The 22,800-nt window shown below is 36.6% G+C and overlaps 1 long non-coding RNA gene across 1 annotated transcript in view; it reads left to right on the top strand.

Moving 5' to 3' along the window:
- The window catches only part of LOC125909610 (uncharacterized), a 77,536-nt gene that overhangs the window by 2,469 nt on the left and 52,267 nt on the right, over positions 1-22,800 (top strand). The window contains exon 2 of the long non-coding RNA XR_007453744.1: positions 11,191-11,261. This is a non-coding gene — a long non-coding RNA (uncharacterized LOC125909610). The remainder of the gene's footprint in view (positions 1-11,190; positions 11,262-22,800) is intronic.

The raw sequence follows: 22,800 nt of genomic DNA, 5'->3' as shown, positions 1-22,800 counted from the left end.
TCTTATTAAGTGTGCAATGCAGTGTGCTGACACCCATGACACATTTCCCCTTATTCAGTCACAAAAATACTTCTAATTAGCCATAAATGAGAATGTACACACAACATTTCCAATAGCTACTCTGCTCCTATCAAAGTTCACATCAGAGAAAATTTAAACTGTTGCCACTGAGCTGCCTTGCCCCAATTCCAACAACTCTTATTTCAAAAATGCTTAGAAAATTGAATCTTTAGATCTCGCTGGGTAAACAGATCTGAGGTAGATTTATTTCAACCCAAGTCCTTTATTTGAGATATGTGTGCTCCTGAACCCAACTAAAATGCATACCATAGCCATTTCAAAGGCAGTGATAAAATTACTTGGTTAAATATTTTGGCTAGATTTCCTGTTTCCAGAGACCTGGGCTTTGTATTCTGTGGCTTCTGCATTGCCATGTGGTGATGTGGGCGGTATTAAATGGCACCACATCTGCCAACCTCCATAAGCACTATGCCCCACAGGGAAAGCCCTAGGCACCCATTACCACTGCGAGCCACAAGGACAAGACAACGCCAAATCCCAATAACCACCTTGAAATTCTCAGACCTTTGGCTTTCTTCAGGAATCCAGGCTGTAAGCTTCTTAGGATGACTACAGACCACAAAATACCGCCTCATTTCAGTGTGGAGTCTATAAAATCACTTTAGTTATAATTCAGATATTCTCCAAACTTGAGGCTGCGAAACATTCCGATCTGCTCTTAGATTTCTGTATAATCTCTCCTTCGTTTTATAACATTCTTTGTCTTCTGTTGCTCTGTGCAAATACCAGTGCTTTACAAGTCATCAGGCCATGATTTGTGCATGGCCTGATACATGGAGGTGAAAGGGGAGCTTTATGTGCGGCGGGGAAACGGTTCTGTTAAACTTTGCTTGCTTTCACTACCTTTAAAACTCATTAAATACGATTCTGCCTTTTACTTTGCCAAAGTGTTTAAAACCCATTTTAATGAAAAATTCTAATCCTATATAATCACACCATAAGCACTTTCTTTCTGTTCAAAGAGGAAACAGTGTTAAATTTTAATGCATACCTCTGGCAGGCTGTATTAAAAGTGTTTAGTCAGTTTTAAATCCGATTAGTGTAACTGTTACAGATTAGAGAAAAATCCCAAGTGATTGGAGCAAGTCCCCAGCTCAAGGGAACTAATTTAGGGCCCAGGCCTGATCACGCCAGAATTAAAAGGAACCTCAAGACTCTTGCATTCAGGTTGTCCAAATTTTGTTCATAAGCTAATAAAATAAGGTCCTGTGCTAGGTATTGCAGCAATATAAAGACAAGTTTTCAAGTAGGAAGCAGATGAGACATAAAGCAACGCTAAACAAAGTGGAATGAGGGCAAGAGCAGAAGTGAGAAGCCCCTAAGAGAATTCAGAAAGGACAAAAATCGCATCCCAGGGAGAGAAACACTGACACTTCTTAGAGGATGTAACTTCTAAAAGAGGCTTTCAAGGAGAGACAGATTCCATAGATGGGGAGACACTGCTAAGATTGGAAAAGGTAGAAAGTTTTCCAAAAAATAGAAAAAGTCTGTTGACAACTTGAAGGGAAGGGGGATGCCTCTTTGTTGAGCAAAGTGTTGAGAAGACACTATACGAGTCATCTACATCTATTTTCTCATTTACCCCGCCCCCACAACATTCCAAGGAGATGGTTATTATTATCCCTATTTTATAGATGAGAAAAATGAGCCTCAGAGAGATTGTCTAAGGTTAAACTTGCCTAAGGTTAAATAGCTAGCATGTAGTAGCACTCAGGAGAAAAATATGTTTGAGCTTTTCTCAGTATTTAGTCTCAGGAACTCCCTGCATCACACCTTCCTCTTAGCCATTATTAAGGCCCAATTTGTTGTAAAAGACTTTCCTGACCACATGAGTTAGAAATGAGATTTCCAGTCCCTGAATTCACAGCACTCTTATTGTCTGTTACCCAAGTGGCATTTACTCTACCCTGGCTTCTATTTTTTTTTTTCTTTCCTCATGCAAATGTTGACCTCAGTGCTTCTTAATTGGTTGGGTCAGTTGAGCAGGAATACCAAAAACATCTGAGAAAATATGCATATATATATTTAAATATTTATATTTTTGAGACTGCCCTCCCACCCACGTCACTTTGCCTTCCTCAGTAGTCTGTTCTAGAGGAGAGGGTAGTTATCCAGACCCTAAGAATGCATGCCAGCACTTGTGAAGGCACCAGCCATCAGTGTCTTTTAATATTCCCTTAGTAGTCCTCATTCCCACCCCATCCCAGGTAAGAATAATTAATTAAGCTAGCTGGACTGAAAATCAGGTGATTTGACTCCAGGCACCTGGGTGGCTCAGTCAATTGAGCAACTCATTTGTGTGTGTGTGTGTGTGTGTGTGTGTGTGTGTGTGTGTGTGTGTATGTGTGTGTGTGTGTTTATTTTTTTGAGAGAGAGAGAACAGGAGAAGGGAGAGAGAGAATCCCAACCAGGCTCTGTCCTTGAACTCAGGAACTGTGAGATCATGACCCGAGCCAAAATCAAGACTTGGATGCTCAAGGCATCAGGATGGCTTAGTCAGTTAAGCATCCAACTCTTGATTTCAGCCCAGGTTATGATCCCAGGGTTGTGGAACCAAGCCCTGCATCGGGCTCTGTGCTGAGCATGGAATCTGCTTAAGATTCTCTCTCTCTCTACCCCTGTCCTCAACTCATGCTATCTCGTTCTCTTTCTCTCAAAAAAAAAAAAAAAAAAAAAATCAGGTCTCAACTCTGCCACTTAGTAGTTGTGTGATCCTTTGAGACCCACTCTTATCATCTATAAGTTGAAAATCTATGTATCTGCTTTACCTACATTTTAGAATTAATGTAAGAATCAAATGACTAAGTCTGTAAAGTATTATGTAATGATATGGTATTAAACGTGTCTGGATCAGAAACACCTTGAAAGCAGGACCACGCATCTTGATTTTATATATATATATATATATATATATATATATATATATATATAGTGTATATATAGTGTATATATAGTGTATATATATATATATATATATATACACTAAGTGATTGCACATAGTGGATATTTAATAGTGGTTATTGACTTGCACATGTATGTCTTAGAACCTTACAGAAATAAAGCATATTCAACTAAAATGTCAGGAAAAGTACTGAAATGTCCTCCACCTGGAATACCATTTACCTCCCAACCGCCTCTCCCACCTGGATACATTTTAAAGACAATGCCTGTTTAAAAGTCACGGATGTCTCTGAACAGGCTCCAGATTGTCATTATCTATCATCTTTCTTTTTTCTCAGTCCTCATTCGGTGCCTCCAAACCAAGATGCTCACCTATATCTCAGGCAAGATGGAACTCTGCCTTAATAAATTAATGATTACTCAAGAATAGAGGACATGTTTTACCTTTCAAAAAAAAATCTTCTAGTGAATGGTAAGAAAAAAAATTAATTTCCTCATTAAAAAAAAAGGGCCAGGAAGGGGAAATGAAAGCCAAATACAAACCCCCCCTACAGTAAGAGAAAGGACAGGAAAAAAATAAAAACAAGGATTCATGAATGCAGGAAGAAATTAAAACAAACCTGCAGGCCCTCATAAATACAGCAATCAGGCAGCTCCATGCATGCATCCCATATTTGAATTTTTATTTTACATGAAGTATTTTTGTATCTGCTTTGCCTAAATTTGGCCTCTTACCAAAGCCTAATGACTCTACTTTATGTTAAGCTTTTCGAAGGATCTAAACTTAAAACTAGGGGGAGAAAAACCTGTTAATTTATCTTGCAGGAAAAGGTGTTATAATTTGAATGAAAAACAGCAAGCAGACAGATAAAAAGGAGCTGGCACAGAGCTCAGGCAATCAGTAACATTTTTTGTACCTGCAGGCTGAGAAATTGTCTCCAGTGTTGTATGATGTTATTACCATTGCCTATTTTCACTTGTACGTTAGGTTCAAGCATAATTGTGTGAAGATTTGAATGTTCTCCACAGATTTACTATTTTAATAAGCTCATAATGTTAAAACACTATATGTGTTGACAGTGGTACTTACACTGTATTAAGGAAACAAATCAAATCATTTCCTTTAAAATGCTAAACAGCCTAATTTGACCTTTCTACAGGCCCTGGTCATATCAGAAATAGTTCAGATAATAGTCTTCTTTCTGACTTTTCTTTTATCCCATCCATCAGCAAAGGTACTGTCCTCATAGACCATATGACCTTATCGCTCCAGAAACTGTCTTTGTCCTATTGAAGTTTATGGGGCAGAGTGGGGCCACTATGAGCCATATTCCTGAATATTCATAGTAACAAAAATAAGCTCAGGTACCAAAAAGCAAGTGTGTCATCTCGTTCATAAATCTAGTTTATGAAGTGAAATTTAGGACACGGTAGGATATGGATGTATTAAAATAGCAGGAAACATTAAATCCATGCAGCAAGCAGAAGGGAAAATCATCGGCATAAGTAAATTCAAGATCAGAGACAGCTGGATATTGACATTGAGTTCAGTATTGAAACAGAGTCCTGTCCCCATTATGAGCAGATGCTTTTGGTCTCTTCTTTAGTTGAAGAAATAATTTCATAATATTTGTTAAAATACAGATCTGTTTTTTTAAAAAACTCAAAAATATACACAAGCATGGAGGAAAAAAAAAATCAATGATTCTATCTCTCAGAAATGATCCTTGTTACTGATGTTAGATCTTATTATTCCAGGCTTCTTCTGTACATGTTTGAATCTAAAACAAACTGATTTTTAAGTTGGTATTTCTCTTTCCACTTAATGTTTTAACATTTTTCCATGTGATTAAATACTCTCCAACTACAGTAACACATTAATAGCCATATAGTATTCCATTAAGGAACACTGTGTTGCCTATTCTTGGATATTTAGGTTGCCTGGAGAACCCAATTAAGATGGTACTGAACTTATAGCAAGTTCTTTTTGAATACCAAAGCCTGTCCATCTGCACTCCTTGTGTGACATTTTGTAGCTCTTAAAGCCTCTGGCTTTTGTGAGTTTAGTGACTTGAACTTTTCTATTGACTTCCATTTAGTTTTAAAGATATATTACACAAAACATCGCTTTTGTCTCCAGACTTGTCAAAATAATTGTATCTGCTTCAATTAACATTTTACTTCTACAATTCAGTATTGTGTACTTTGTATATAGTTGTTTCTGCAACATCATCCTTAGAATAAGTGTATGAAATAATATGCACACTTAAGAAGCACTGCACCAATTACTTCCACCTAATCCAAAGACAACTCTCATCTATTTATTGATTCATTCACCAAGTACTTATTGAGCACCTACTGTATAACTTCTATGCCATGAGCCATGGAAGAAATATTTAAGCATCTACACTGGGTATGTCTTTACTTCAAAGTCAAAGCCACTAGGAAATGTTTGTTTTTCCTATATTTTCCGCAAATATCAGAAGCAATATTTAATTTATGTTATAAAAAGATGTCACCCTACTTTTGAGTAGCATGTAGACCTTTTTTAGCTTGTTGACCAGTTAATTAATCATAAATTCTAACATATCTCTCTTGACGGAAATGTAATCTATACCAATTTTAGCCAAATCACCAGGATTTTCAGCAGTTCTATACTTCTGTGGCCCTTAGATAACGGCCAATAGATATGTTATGCAAGAGACTCATCTTGGTAAGTGTGATGGGCAGTTATAGTAACAAATTTTAAGGGTCCCATCACCTCCACATTAAGTTTTAGAACCTACCCATCAAGATCATCCAATATCTCTCTTGGCTATCCTCAAGCTAAACTATGTTCCTTTATCCCATCATTTCACTTTTTAAAATGTCTACCTTTACCTTATCATTTCTTCAGTGATTCAGCTCTAAACCTAAGACTTCACCTATTCTATCTCCCAGCCTTCAACACCCTCCCAAACTCCCATCAAACTAAACAATGGCCCTTTTCTAGTGAATACTTCAAAGAACACTCAAAGCTGGCCTCTTTCTCAAAATCTTTCCTGACTGATTGGAAGATAAAGCAGCTTTCCAAAGAGTTCCATCTCAACAGCATGCCATTCCCCATGGAATGTGTATTTGGATATAGATAGCGTTGTTACATATGTATGAGAATATGTTTTACTTATTCACCTGCCTTTTTTCAGCCTGATTGCAAGCCCCTGAAGACTAAGAACATGTTTTCTCTCTATTCTGTAATGATCCCACCCCCACAGAGTTATACTGCTAAATGTTGGTGCCACCTTTCTTCAAAGCATTTATCAATAATCAAAACATTTTAACTAGCTAGATCTTAGAATACAGATTTTTAGAAGTAGGAGACAATGTTAGAGGTTACCAAGTCCATCACCTTCTTTTTCTTTTTAAAGCTCCAATTTATTTAGGATCTATTACATGCCAGATACTATGCTAATCTCTTTATGTGAATTATCTCAGTCTTCACAAAAACTGATACGGTAGAAACTCTAAATATTTCCGTTTTTGTGTGCATACCAAAACCCTCCTTACACCTTTTCACAATAAAGTACACATAAATGAAGGAATAGTAATAGCTTAACATAGGCTGAGAACTAGAATAAGATAGGAGAGGCACCAGGGAAGCAAAATTTAAGGAGGCTTGCTCTTTCAGAGTTGTAAAGCACCTCCTTAAATTTGAACCTCTAGATACCTCTCTTGCCTCACCCTAGTCTCAGCCCTAGCCAAACCTTATTGTATGTCAGGTACTGCTCTAAGCATATTTATGTAGTTAATGTAACAGTCTTATGAGATAAGTAGTATTATTCTCATTTACAAATGAGGAAATGGAGATGAAGTAATAATATGCCTAAGGTCTCACGGCTAGTAAGTAATAGGGATGGAATTCAAATCCAAGCATCCTGGTTGGAGATAGATAATTAAATGAATACTTGAAAGAAGGAATGGATGAATATTTTTTAATTTTTTTTTAATGTTTATATTTATTTTTGAGACAGAGCGCACATGCATGAGCGGGGGAGGGGCAGAGAGAGGGAGACAGAATCCGAAGCAGGCTGTCAGCACAGAGCCCCACGCTGGACTCGAACTCGTCAACCATGAGATCATACGTGAGCCAAAGTCAGACGTTCAACCAACTGAGCCACCCAGGCACCCCAGGAATGGATGACTATTAAGGCCACACTGAAAGTTTTAGGCAGAACTGAACCCAGAATCCTGATTTTCTGACTCTCAATCTAGTACAGTTCCCCCATACCTCTAAATATTAAACTTTCTTTGATGGCTTATCAAATTAAATGTGAGCAATTGTTGATTTTTCTCCAATTGAACAATTTTTTTAAAGCAGGTGATAAAGATATTTGAATCAAGCACATGTAAAAGGTACCTGTCTATAATTTCTAACATTAATAGACATTTTTTTCTCCAAATTATTTAATCTCCATAGGTGGGTCAAAGTCAAATTTCCAAACTATTAGAAAAATTATGAACTATAACTATATGCTACCAGACTGCTCATTTTCTGCCAAAAATTATAGATTTGAGTATCTTCTCAGATGCTTTCCTGGACCACTTTCTAGGTTGTTTCTCTGGTTCTGGTAATACTTTAGTGGATTCCATAACCCAGAACAATGGAGATTATCTTCATAAAAAGATCTAATACTTCACAGAATATTAAGTTGTTGCTTTATCTTCCATAGAATATTTTTTCTCTGTCTTAAAGCTTTCTTCTCTTAGTAAGACCATCCCTTCCTTGATTTTATGTTACCTTGGTAACTCTCACATTGCAGGAAGTTCCCTGATGATGAAGTTTATAATACTTGCTTCTCAACAAAAATCAGTGAGTTTGGTTACCATTGATATTAGCTTAGTTTTTTAATTTCTTAATCTTCAACTCTTCGAAATGAATCTGATTGGCCCAGATCATCTTTCTAGGCAGGCCCAAATCACCTATGTCTAGCTGCCTATGGACTAATTCCCCTTAAATTAAAGATCCGTCTATAATCTAATCAGGCTACAGAGGTAAGGATCCATAGTAGGGGCAGAGACCCATAGAAGAGATATTGGCAGTTTAGGGAAGCTTCATATAAATGGAACAGATTGGAAAGTGAAATAAATAAGCAGAACAAGGAATTTTTTTTATACTTTGATATGTATTTCAGAAACAATTTGGAATAGGGTAGTCTCTGTGAATTAATTAGAAATAAATTGGTTTTTAAAAACTGCTCAGTGAGTGTTATCCTCTAAATACAGAGCTAGAACAGTGGGAAAACTTGGAAAAATCAGGAAAATGTCATCAGGAAAATGTTGAAAAAGACTTCAGTAGCAGCAACTGTCATGAATGAGTTAGAACATGTGACCTGCCAGTCACTATTAACACCTAGATATGAACATATAAGACTGACTTCAGTCCCTAAAAGTACATCCAAGAAGTTCATGGACACACTTGATAATATTTCACAGTTGGAATGTCAACCATTTTATTTGAATGCATTTATGTCGGTTTCATGTCCTTTTAGAATAAAAGTTTCTGAAGACACTGCTTTGCTATTTAAGATTTGCCTATGCAGCATCTAACCCCACACATCAGTCCAGGCAATAAATAAATAGAACACTATAAAATGTTGGGAAATAGAAATATTTTTATTTTTCATATTTATTTTTAAATTCATTTCTCCATTTCAGGGAAAAAATAATATAAGCCTGCATAATAAAATGGAACCGGGTGCCTAGGTGGCTCAGTTGGTTAAGCATCCAACTTTGGCTGAGGTCATGATCTCCTGGTTTGTGAGTTTGAGCCCCACATCAGGTCCACACTGAAAATGCCTGAGATTCTCTCTCTCCCTCTCTCTGCCCTGCTTGTATGCACTCATTCTCTCTGTCTCAAAATAAATAAACTTAAAAAAAGAAATGGAACTGCTATAGATTTTGGAGCTAGACAGGACTGGGGTTTTTTTAATGTATTTTTGAGAGAGAGAGAAAGAGTGAGAGAGATAGAGTTCATGGGCAGGTTTGGGGCGGGGGGGAGGGACAGAGAAAGGGGGACAGAGGATCCAAATTGGGCTCTGCACTAACAGCAGCAAGCCCGATGTGGGACTCAAACTCACTAACTGTGAGATCATGACCTGAGCCGAGGTTGGATGCTCAGCCAACTGAGCCACCCAGGTGCCCCTAGACAGGACTGATTGTGAACAGTGCTTTAACCTGAATGATCTCATCTTATAAATTTTTATGAGGATTAACCATAGACTATGTAAAGAAAGTACAATGCCAGCACTTGTTAATACGTGTAAAGTAACTTTTAGTATTTCATCATGTATATTTATGGAGGAGAATCACAGCATAGAAACAACAACAGACTGATATATCTAAATGCAAATGTGGCCAACATAGACAAATCAAATATTGAGGAATTCTGTATCAATCAGGGTAGGCTAAATTAATGAATGAAAAACCTGGCAGTGTCTCAGCTTCATTTACTCAGGGACTAGGCTGACAAAGATACTACCTTCTAACAGCTACCCCTTCTGCAACATGCAGACTCCTCAGTCACTAGCAGGGTAGGAAGGCACTAGAGGGTATCAACTGCTAAGCATATATCAGTATTAGAAATGATATGTATTAGTTTTACCCACAACCAATTGCAAAAGGTAGTCAACATGGCCCCATCTAATTGCAAGGTCTTAGAGCAATGTAATCCTTTCATATGCTTGGAAGGAAAGGAGAATCAGACATGGTGAACACTAGAAGACCCTACCAAAAGCATTTCCTTAGTTCAGAAGACTATCAAAAAGGAACCATATAATTGAGTTTATAATAAGGTTTTGTTTTTTAAGAAATGCATTTTATCTTCATGGTGACTTAGCATGCTATTTGGTCATTTTGGGTGTGGGGAAAAACCTTACAAATAATCATTGCTGGAGTTTCCCTGAGTATACCAAAATAAAAGAAGTTGCCACCCAGAAAGGAATTTTGTACAACAAAGTGTTAAATGAAATACTACCAGACAAAAAAAGGTAATACTCTTTTGCTGTCTAGCACCACACAAGATGCTAACTAAAAGAGTAAATAAAAACATTCAACATGCATTTAGCTTTCATAATTTACCTTCTGCAAGGTTGATTTAGAGTATGCAGAATATGCCACATTATTTAAGCTGTAAAAAGGAGCTGCTTTACACTACCTGCCATGTACAATTATAATAATCTGTCAGACAAATATAATTACAGAGTGTGATGTCTGTTTGAGTGTGAAGGCTTTGATTGTGTGGTATTGTCTGCTCTACACTGTGGCACAGCATAAACAATTGTACTCTATGGTAACTCTCAGCCAGGACTGATGCTCGCATCAGGAACGCCCCATCAAACAGCACAGATGGTTGGGTTTGTTTGTTTTTTCCCCAAACGCTTTTCCAAGGCAAACTTGACCACAGTAAGCCTTCTGCAGTACAATGTGATAGGTCTCCAAGAAATTGGTAATAAAAGTGAGCAGGAATTGGAGACCAAGGCAGGATATGGTCAATTAACAAGTACCAAACATTTTAATGATAAAAAGTAGGTTGTGAAAGGAATGCAAGGGTCACTTTAATAATTAAAAAACATAGGTGACACTCCATGGGTTTAAAAGATTAAGTTGATATTTTATAGAAGAAATTGTTATTGTAATTTATTACTAGACTCTCACACCAGCTGACAAAATAGAGAAGTGTCTTTAATAATAGTATTAAAGAAATTGGAAGGGGGCGCCTGGGTGGCTCAGTCGGTTGAGCATCCGACTTTGGCTCAGGTCATGATCTCACAGGTTGGTGAGTTCCAGCTCCACATTGGGCTCTGTGCTGACAGCTTGGAGCCTGGAGCCTGCTTCAGATTCTGTGTCTCCCTCTCTCTGCCCCTTGAACTCTCTCTCTCTTTCTCTTTCTCTCTCTCTCTCTCTCTCTCTCTCTGTGAAAAGTAAATAAACATTAAAAAAAGAAGAAGAAGAAATTGGAGGTATGTTAGGCTTTAAATTAATTGTTTTCTTGCCATACCATGTATGCAGGTTGGATCAGGCTATTTTTTTCTTCCAAATTTTTATTTAAATTTTAATTGGTTATATAGTGTAATTTTGATCTCAGTAGAATTTAGTGATTCATCACTTACATATAACAGCCAATGCTCATCATAACAAGTGGGATCAGGGTATTTTTAATTTATTTTTCAGTTGATGATCTCATCACTGTGTCTGTGACTTTCAAACCAGAGATTCTGCTGTGGGACTTCTCTCTCGACAAGGTATACCTTTTGCTCTTTAAAATGAGACTTGCCTGGAAAGGATTTAAGAGGTATTCACTTAGCAAATTCTGCTCTGTTATAATTCGTGTGGTAAAGAAATTTTATATTATAATCCAAAACACTACACCTGAATAAATGGTCGGCCCAAAGTAACAATCTCGATTTGGCACCTTGTTTTCTTTTAAATTAAAAATATATAATGTTCTGATTATATCTGAACCAGCTCAGAAAGATCAAACAGCTTTTCATTAACAACACAACTTTCTCTTATCTCTGAAAGAACACTGATATTCTGTCTCTTCCAACCATATCTCTCCCAACTAATCCAGAGAGTAGTTCTTATACAGCTGATACCTTTATGCTAGAGATGTGAGTTTTCTGGATGAATTCACCATTGAGAAGAAATAGTATTTTTATGATGTTTCAGTGTTTGCGTCTTCCATTGTAGGTCCCAAAGACAATAGCAAATCTATCATAATATAACCACGGAATCATGAAATCTTTGCATTGGAAAGACCTCTACCTAATAGAAATTATTACTTCATTCCTTGGACTTTAATGTGACCCGTGTAGCTTTCTTTTATGGTTATTGAAAGGATAATATGCCTACTTATATTGGTCTACAGATTCCTTAAGACCAGAAATTATTCTTTACTCCTCTTTGTCTCCCTGATGCTTAAAATAGGGCCTAGGGTAGCACGAATAGCTGAATTGATAGATGGATAGAAAAAAGAAAAAAATACTATATTGCAGTAATGGATATTTGTTGGACCATCTCCAGTATCTACTCCCTCCCTTCCTTTCCAACAGTCCCAATTTCTGTTTGAAGATTCAAGTCATTTCAGAGAGGCTCTTATTATCTCCAACTCCAGGAGTAGAATATGTAATCTAGGTTAAACCAATTAGCACATTCCATCCATCTAACAAGTTTTTGGCTCTGCCTTGAGCACATGACCTAACTAAAGATTTTCATTCAGAGTGAATCTCAGAATTATTTCTGGGAAGGAAGAGACAAAGATGCCTTTTGCTGGATGCAAATGTGGAGGCATGCAGCCCTGGAGCTGATGGCAGCCACCTCAGGAGCATGAGGGCAAGTCTTAGAATAGAACCAACATTAAGAAAGGTATATGGAAGAGACAGAAAGAAACTGGAAGCCTCATTTGAACCTAATCTTATCTCTGGACTTTTCAGCTACAAAAAAAGAAACAAAGAGGAAAGAAAATTCCCTTATTTTTCATGTTAGCTTAGGTCAGATTTTCTGTTTCTTACAACACAAAGCATCCTGATTCAATTGTAAATAATGCCATTGAACAGATGTGAGCTGAACAAGCACTATGTACTTCAGAAATATTGGCAAGCCCTAATGCAAACCATTCCACAAACAAACCACAAACCAAAAGTGATGAACACTCCTAATTTCCATTTCCCACTGAAAGAAATCAAGACTTCCTGAAGAAATGGTTAATTCCAGGTCTTGTGTAGGAAAGGTACAAGTTGAGACTGGGATATCTAGTTATGTCAAAAGGCAAGAAAGTTCTCAGAAGCTACTATGCTAAGCCAATTTGAAAAGGTTCCTATTAGCCAAAAGTGGGACAGCTTGAGCATCAAATAATAATAATCAGTATTACCATTATTATTATATATAAAATGAAATATAATATATTAACAGTACAATAATTTATAGCTATTATATTATTATAGTTAATTATTATTAATTATTGTTATAGATTGAAACTGATCACATATGTTAAAATCAATGCATTCATAGTGGTACTAAAGGAAATAAACCTCAATGATCAGAGAGAGTATTAGGAGACCACCTAAATAAAGAGAAACAAATATTTAATTTGACTTTCTTGTAAGAACTATGCCTCAGGGAAAAATAATAGTTGTTAAAGAAAAGTTTCTCACTATAGATATTTTCTAGCAAAGAAATGAAGAAAACTCCATGTTGCAAACCCTTAATGCAATAATAGATCTAGGCAATAAGCATCAGTTGATGCTTACATCCGAAAAAATAAAAACCACACATTATGTGTTTCTTGATGGAAATACACTATACCACTTATGAAGTATTCTTGTCAAATAATCAAACCTGAATCATATCAAGCCTCTTAGTCTAACTACTATTCCACAGGAAATAAAAAAGAGATGCAATCAACAAAATCCAAAATGTGGGAAGCTCTACAGAAAAAATGACCCAATTTTTATAAATAAATTGCAAGGAAAAATAGAGGTATAACTTACAGATTAAAAGATTCTTGGCGCACCTGGGTGGCTCAGTCAGTTGATATCTGATTCTTGATTTCAGCTCAGGTCATGATCTCAGTCTGTGGGTTTGAGCCCTGCATCAGACTCTGCACTGACAGTGTGGAGCTTGCTTGGGATTCTCTCTCCCTCTATCTCTGTCTCTCCCTAACTTGCACACACACACTCTCTCTCAAAAATAAATAAAAAATTGTTTAAATAAAAAAATAAAAGATTCTTAAGAGACATAACAATCATTTGGTAATGTGCAGATCTTGCTGACATTCTGGTTTGAACAAACCAATCATAAAAAATAGGAGACAGATTATTTGTTTTTCAGGTGTGGAGTTTGGTGAGTTCTTTATAGATTTTGGATATTAGCCCTTTGTCTGATATGTCATTTGCAAATATCTTTTCCCATTCAGTCGGTTGCCTTTTAGTTTTGTTGATTGTTTCCTTTGCAGTGCAGAAGCTTTTTATCTTCATGAGGCCCCGATAGTTCATTTTTGCTTTTAATTCCCTTGCCTTTGGAGATGTGTCAAATAAGAAATTGCTGTGGCTGAGGTCAGAGAGGTTTTTTCCTGCCTTCTCCTCTAGCGTTTTGATGGTTTCCTGTCAAATAATCCAGTGAAGAAATGGGCACATGACATGAATGAACACTTCTGTAAAGAAGACATCCAGATGGCCAACAGGCACATGAAAAGATGCTCAACGTCACTCCTCATCAGGGAAGTACAAATCAAAACCACACTGAGATATCACCTCACACCAGTCAGAGTGTCTAAAATGAACAAATCAGGAGACTATAGATGCTGGAGAGGATGTGGAGAAACGGGAACCCTCTTGCACTATTGGTGGGAATGCAAACTGGTGCAGCCACTCTGGAAAACAGTGTGGAGGTTCTTCAAAAAATTAAAAATAGATCTACCCTATGACCCAGCAATAGCACTGCTAGGAATTTACCCAAGGGATACAGGAGTGCTGATGCATAGGGGTCCTTGTACCCCAATGTTTATAGCAGCACTTTCAACAATAGCCAAATTATGGAAAGAGCCTAAATGTCCATCAACTGATGAATGGATAAAGAAGTTGTGGTTTATATACACAATGGAATACTACTTGGCAAGGAGAAAGAATGAAATATGGCCATTTGTAGCAACGTGGGTGGAACTGGAAGGTATTATGCTAAGTGAAATAAGTCATACAGAGAAAGACAGATACCATATGTTTTCACTCTTATGTGGATCCTGAGAAACTTAACAGAAGACCATGGTGGAGGGGAAGGGAGGAAAAAAGTTAAAGAGAGGGAAGGAGGCAAACCGTAAGAGACTTTTAAAAACTGAGAATAAACTGAGGGTTGATGGGGCGTGGGAGGGAGGGAAAAGTGGGTGATGGGCATTGAGGAGGGCACCTGTTGGGATGAGCACTGGGTGTTGTATGGAAATCAATTTGACAATAAATTTCATATTAAAAAAAAATAGGAGACAGAGACATTGGGATGCGGACTGGATATTTGATGATAGTAAGGAATTATTATTTTTATTGGGATGATAATGTTATCATTTTTGTGATTTTTTAAAATTTCTTATCTTTTATTCATACAGAAATAGTTATGGATGCAAAGACATGGTATCTTTAATAGAACTGTAATAGAGGAGAGGGGAAGTAAAGGTAAAACAAGATTGACCATGAGTTCATTGTTGAAGTTGAGCAATAGGTATATGAGGGTTCATTATACTATTCCTTCTAATCTTGGGTAATATTTAAGATTTTTCACAATAAACTTTTAAAGTATATCATTCCATTATTATTCAAAATCATATACACATGCCATCCTTTCTTGCTTTCACATAAACAGACTGTCATTCTTCAATCATGTTTTAATTTCTCTACATCGTAATTTACCCACATACCTACCATAGTCTGTGATATCTGCATACCTTCTTCCCAGACAGTGGGCATTATCCCATACATGCACACTCATCCCCATGGAGGAATTATAAGAAACCCATCACTCTCCAAGCTCATGTACAAAGACTTCATTTTTATAGACATGATTTTCTTCCATTCATTTCCTTATACCTCTATTCTACTTTAATGGCACTGTTCATTCCAATTCCCATACCCCCCTTTAAAAATGAACCATACTCCCTAACTCATCCAGAAAGACCTATAGCCAGCACTAGGTTGAAAATTTCCAACATCTACATTTCTGTGGGCCTCTATACATAATCTGGCTCAGTGTAAACCTCTTAAGTGAAATGCTCTCCTGGAAATAAAACCTGCTCTCTATGTTCTTCTATTTTATTTCAAACTCAATACAAAGCAATGGTCCCCAAAGAAAAGTTATGCTGGAGTTAGGTTCACACTATTTCCCTGAAATGTAATATGAGATTTAAACACAGATGATATGACTGGTTAATAAATGTCACCATTGAGTGGCTTTGTTCACCTAATAATATCATTCAGATCATTATAAACAAATTGAAGGGGTTCTTATGTGAAACAAACACGGCAGGACTTATTCCTGCGAAACACAAGACCAAGGCAGGGCAGCCAATCCTAATGGCCTTCAAGAAGGGGCAAAGCTGGCGTGCAGCTTTGTGGTATCCCGGGAGGATTTTATTTCCAAATATAAAATTCATGCCATGCTCACAGGCAGAACCTTAGAATAGTCATAATGATCTAATGGCAGCATTACTATGGAAGGCTGCTACTAATACTTTGAACCACTGCCGTTCTATACAGATCCAGGGATATGATTTCAAAGCTCATGTGGAATGAAGACTGCCCCAGCTGAAAGCAATCCACCTGAGTAAAAAAGAGAAGAAAGAAAAGAACAGGGCAGAATGCAACTGAAGCCCACAATTTGGGATTTCTAGGATGGGGAGGTCGGAGTTGGTTCTTTGATTATGGGGTTTCTTTTATTATTGTTGTAGTTTGAAGAAGGAGTGGCAAAGAAAGAGAAAATATCTCTAAATTGGAAGGCATTGCCTGACTCTGACTTTTTGAATTACCTCTAACTTAAAGATTATAATGTGTTTATTTCCTCATCTAAGAAGAGAAGGATAGTAATTGCCTCCCTCACCCTCATGCTCTTTTCCCTCTGCTGTTGAGGGAATAAGAGCTTATCGATGACAACTCCCTTGTGCTCAATCTTGCTTCACCACTGACAGCAAAAATAAAAGAAATAGCATATTAACTGCAAAAGAATTGGGAACCCCTATAAGTCCGACCTAATAAACATCCAAGAACTGTTGGGTCTGTCACTTGACTTTTGGACAAAAATAGCTGTTGTTGTATTTCTAGAAATCAAGGGAAACATCAGATCCTTTGCAAACAAGAAAACTGCAAAACAGTCAAGTGCCTGTATTTATAGGTAACATTCACTGTTTCAAAGCTAACCCTGAAATTCTCATGGAAAGAGGTTCTGACAGAGCTAACAAGCCTGGAAAAAAAAAAATAAAAAATAAAATAAAAAATAAAAAAATTAAAAAAAAAATATATATATATATAATTTTTAAATGCTGCTAAAACTTCCTTTCATTCCTTCAATAATTTACAGTTAGAATTCATAATTTTAGCAGTATTTCTCACATATAATGCCAAATTTGGAAACACCTGTTTAAAGTATATTGTAGCGTGTTTAAGACACATTGAGTCTTTGGAGAAAGGTGCTGTAGAAATCCAATAAATGAAAGCTCATTTTTGAAACTTTATAAAAATACACGCATTTGAATTCATTTTTAGCTAGACAATCTCCTTGGCAGGTAATATGTAGAGATCCCATATGCCTCAGATTTTAAGGCTGTGGAGTATGGGAAGAAAAAGGTCATGGCCTAAAGAAGTTCATTCTGAGTGGAATAGTTCTCAACAAAAATCCAAGAGGAATGCCAATTTTGGCCTTGAAAATGCATTCACTTATGCTATTTGGAATGTGAAAGAAATTTCAAATATATAAAAAGTAGAGTTATAAAGGGCAGCTGGATTCAACCACATGGCCAAATTTGAATCAGCAAACTGACATTCTCTGAGATAACACACATTATGTCCTTTAAAATTAAAAAAGGAAAACAAGAGCCAAGTATCATTACTCATTTGTTATTTTGTGAGCTGGTTCAACTCAAGAATACATAATTTTCTGGTTATAATGCAAACTAAGGAAGGATGAGAGCCAGATATAAACAATCTCCTCCTTCTGGAGTAAAATATACAGCTATCCAGGGATTCGACATGATTATGAAGACAGACGCTTTGATTCTTGGATGCTATAGGACCTGGCCTGGCAACCTATAAGTTTATAATCAGAGAGGTAAAAATGAGTCTAAGAGATATAAAAAATGTAAATAAAATGCTTTGTAGTGAGCTAAAGTGGGGTTGAGTTTATCATAACCAAAGTAGGGTGATGCAGAAGGTGCAGAAAAAGGTTTCACCAGAAAACCAGTGTAGTATCATCTTAGCTAAAATACGACATTTGAACTTTTACACAGAAGCATGAGTTTCTAGTGCACTAAGCTTTGGGATTATATATTGGACAAGTTCTTACCCTTATTTTTAATTTTTCTTTGATGATTTTGTTGACTATTATGTATTACCAGTATATATATAGCATGTGATTAATATGTGTATTTTGCAGAGATGTTTTATTTAAGCCAACTAAATAATGTCATTCATACATAACTTCCAAATTTAGGACAAATATAGAAATATTTTTTATGCTACTGTCATTTATTATATTGAAATTGCCCTGATCATTTAATTTCCCTGTTTGCTAGAGTTGGAAACAGTTTACATACCACACCATAAATGACTTGGTCTTCCAGTATCTTATTTTCTTATTCTAAAAGTGTAATATGAGATTGAGGGCAAAGTTGGGAAAATGACAGTAAGAGGACCCTAAGCTCACCTTGTCCCATGGATACAACTAGATAACACATCAGCATAAATAACCCAGAAAATGACCCAAAGACTGGCAGAACAAACTCCACAACTAAAAATAGAGTGGGTAAGAAGGGCAGAGACTTGGGGCAGGGAGTGGGAGATCCAGGGGCATGGAGAAGGGAGAGAAATAGATTATAAAACTGGAGAATCCACATGGGGAAGATGAACCCCCTATAACATTTTGCTTTGAAAGTGAGAGGGGGTGAATTTCGTGGGTTCTTACAACCAACAGGACTTAAAGCCTGAGATTTTAGAAGTCAGTGGACTCAGATCTGGAAGAGCCCAGAGGGTGAGAGGAAGCAGAGTCCCCACCCTTAAAGAGACAACACAACAGTCTGAGGAGATAAAGCCTAGAAGCAGCAGTTTGAAAAATACCTGGGACATACGGAAGGGAGAGGAGTTGACTCATTTTGGAGCACATCATGGAGTGGCAGGAACTGCTGAGGAACTTCTCCAGGAACAAAGGAACTGGCTGGCACCATCTCCCTTCCCCATCTCCTAGCATAAACACATGGCCAACTGCAGGAGCCACCTCTACGCCAGCATTCACTATCTAACTTTCTACATCAAGCCTCACCCCCTCACACTTTGGTGGATCCACTCTTCCCAGTCACTTTTGCCTCAGTCCCAGTGCTGTGGGCCTCCTCCCCCAGAAGACCTGTGCAAACCTTGCCAACACCTTGTCTCCTGACCTGCATGCTTTGTTAAGCCTCAGTCCTCATGGTGGTGGGGGGGCAGCTGACACTGCTGAAGCCTGAGTCACACCTTGTTAAAATCGCATGCTCCACCCCATCTGGAGACCTAACACTTTGCCACAACAGGCAAAGAGAGCCTCTGCATGCAGCTGGACTGAACGAAAATTTGATCAGGACAATGACCTATGCATGCGACACACATAGGAGACACCCCTTGAATTACCAGCTTCTGAGGAACATGGTATACCACACTGCAGGGCACTACAGGACCTCTTCTTCATAAGGCCATTGCTTTTAAGAGCCGGAGACATAGCTGACTTTCTTAACACAGAGAAACAGACACAGAGAGACAAAATGAAAAGACAAAGGAATATGTCCCAAATGAAAGAACAGGACAAAACCACAGCAAGAGACTCAGCAAAAAGGATATAGTAATATGCCTAATGGAGAATTTAAAGTAATGATTATAAAACTACTCCCTGGACTTGAGAAAAGAGTGGAGGACATCAGTGAAATCCTTAACAAAAAGATAAAAAAGAACCAATCACAGATGAAGAACACAATAAATGAAATTTTAAAAATATACTATATGGAATATAGTGACCCCAAGACCAGTAATGGAAAGTAATCAAGCTGGGCAGGTGAAAAAAAATTATACAAGATATGAATAGACTTAGGGAAGTCAGTGACCATCAGCATTATAGGGATCCAAGAAGAAGAAGACAAGTAAAAGGAGGCAGAAGAAGAAATAATATCTGAAAATTTCCCTAATCTGCAGAAGGAAACAGGTATCCAGATCTAGGAAGAATAGAGATCCCTAAACAAAATCAAGCCAACAAGATCCACACCAATACACATATTAATTGAAATGGCAAAAAGTAGTAATAAAGAATTTTAAAGCAACATGAGAAAGAAGACAGTTACATACAAGGGAAACCCCATAAGTCTATTAACAGATTTTCAGCAGAAACTTTGTAGGCCAAAAGGGACTGGAATGATCTATTCACAGTATAAAGGAAAATATCTACAGGTAATAATATTCTATTTAGCAAGGCTATCATTCAGAATAGAAGGAGAGATAAAAAGTTTCTCAGACAAATAAAAGCTAAAGGAGTTTATGACCACTAAACCAGCCTTCCAAGAAATGTTAAAGGGAACTCTGAGTGGAAATAAAAGACCATAAATACGAGTAAGCAAAGCAGTAAAAATAAATATATCTATAAAAATCAGTCAAGGGATTCACAAAGCAAAAGGATACAAAATATGACACAATATACCCTAAATATGGGGTTGAGGTGAGAGGAATAAAGAATGGGTTCAAACTTAAATGACTATCAATTTACTATAGACTGCTATGTGCATAAGATGTTATATCCAAACCTAATGGTAACCACAAATCAAAAACCAGTAATAGATATGCAAAAAATAAAGAAAAAGGAACCCAATATATCACTAAATAAAGCCAGAAAACTATGAGAGAGTAAAAGCATAAAGGCTCAGAGAAGAACTACAAAAATAACCACAATATGAGTAACAAAATGTCAATAAATACATACCTATCAGTAATTACTTTGAATGTAAATAGATTAGACATTTCAATCAAAAGACATAGGGCAACAGAATAGATTAAAAAACAAGACCCATCTGTATACTGCCTACAAAAGACTAATTTCAGACCTAGGAACGCAGGTAGATTGAAAGTAAGGGGATGGAGAAACATTTATAATGCAAATGGATGTTTAAAGAAAGCTGGGTAGCAATACTTATATTGGACAAAATAGACTTTAAAACAAAGACCATAACAAGAGACAAAGAAGGACACTATATAAAGGGGACAATCCAACAAGAAGATCTAACAATTGTAAATATTTATGCACCCAAGCTAAAAGTACCCAAATACATAAACCAGTTAATAACAAACATAAAGAAACCAATTGATGGTAATGCAATAATAGTAGGGGCTTTAACACCCTACTTACATCAATGGACAGATCATCCAAACAGAAAATCAATAAGAAAACAGTGGTTTTTGAATGACACACTGGACAAGATGGATTCAACAGATATATTCAGAACATTCCATTCTAAGACAGTGAAATACACATTCTTTTCAAGTACACACAGAACATGCTTCAGAAAGTATCACATTATTAGACCACGAAAGAAGTCTCAACAAATTCAAAAGGATCAAAATCATATCATGCATCCTTTCTGACCACAACATTATGAAACTACAAATCAATGACAAGAAAAAATCTGGAAGAGCACAAATACATGGAGGCTAAATAATATGCTACTAAACAATGAATGCATCAACAAGAAATCAGAGAAGAAATCAAAAATTGCATGGAAACAAATGAAAATAAAAACACAATGGTCCAAAAATCTTTGGGATGCAGCAAAAGCAGTTCTAAGAGAGAAGTTTACAGCAATACAGGCTTACTTCAAGAAACAAGAAAAATCTCAAAAAAACTGACCTTTTTAATCTAAGAAGGCTAGAAAATAGGAATGAACAAAACCTAAAACCAGCAGAAGGAAGGAAATAATAATAAACATTAGAGCATAAATAAATGATATAGAAACTGAAAAACAATAGAACAGATCAATAAAACCAGAAGCTGGTTCTTTCAAAAGATAAACAAAATTGATAAAGCTCTAGGCAGGCTCATCAAAAAAAGAGAGAGAGAGGACTCAAAATCCGAAATGAAAGAGAAGAAATAGCAACTGACACAACAGAAATACAAATGATAGTAAGAGAAAATTATGAAAAATTATATGCCAACTAATTGGACAAAGTCCTAGAAACATATACCCCACAAAAACTGAAACTGGTAGAAATAGAAAATTTGAACAAATTACCAGTAATGAAATTGAATCAGTAATCAAAAAACTCCCAATAAACCAAGATCCAGGACCAGACAGCATCACAGGGAAACTCTACCAAACATTTAAAGAAGGATTAATACTTATTCTTCTCAAACTTTTCCAAAAAATAGAAGAGGAAAGAAAACTTCCAAATTCATTCTATGAGGCCAGCATTACCCTGATACCAAAACCAGATAAAGACACCACAAAAAAAGAACTACAGGCCAATATCTCTGATGAACATAGATGCAAAAATCCTCAAAAAAATATTGGCAAACCAAATCCAACAATACATTGAAAAAATCATTCACTATCAAGTAGTATTTATTTCTGGGTTGCAAGGGTGATTCAGTACTTGCAAATCAATCAACATAATACAACACATCATTCAGAGAAAGAATAAAAACTATGTGATCATTTGCCAAAGCATTTGACAAAGCACAACATCCATTCATGATTAAAAAAAAAACAAAACACCTCAACAAAGTAGACTTAGAAGGAATATACCTCAACATAATAAAGGCCTTATATGAAAACCTACAGCTAATATCATAATAAATGAGGAAAAACTAAGAACTTTTCCCCTAAAGCCAGGAACAAGACAAGGATGTCCACTCTCATCACTGTTATTCAACATAGTACTGGAAGTCCTAGCCACAATAATTAGACAACAAAAAAGATTTAAAAGGCATCCATATTGGTAAGAAAGAAGTAAAGCTTTCACTATTTACAGATGTCATGATACTATAAACAGAAAATTTGAAAAACTCCACCAAAAAACTACTAGAACT

Source organism: Panthera uncia (genome assembly GCF_023721935.1).
Source record: "Panthera uncia isolate 11264 chromosome B3 unlocalized genomic scaffold, Puncia_PCG_1.0 HiC_scaffold_1, whole genome shotgun sequence".
NCBI lineage: Eukaryota > Metazoa > Chordata > Mammalia > Carnivora > Felidae > Panthera > Panthera uncia.
The sequence above is the reverse complement of the archived record's forward strand: the minus strand, read 5'-3'. Positions and strand labels throughout refer to the sequence as shown.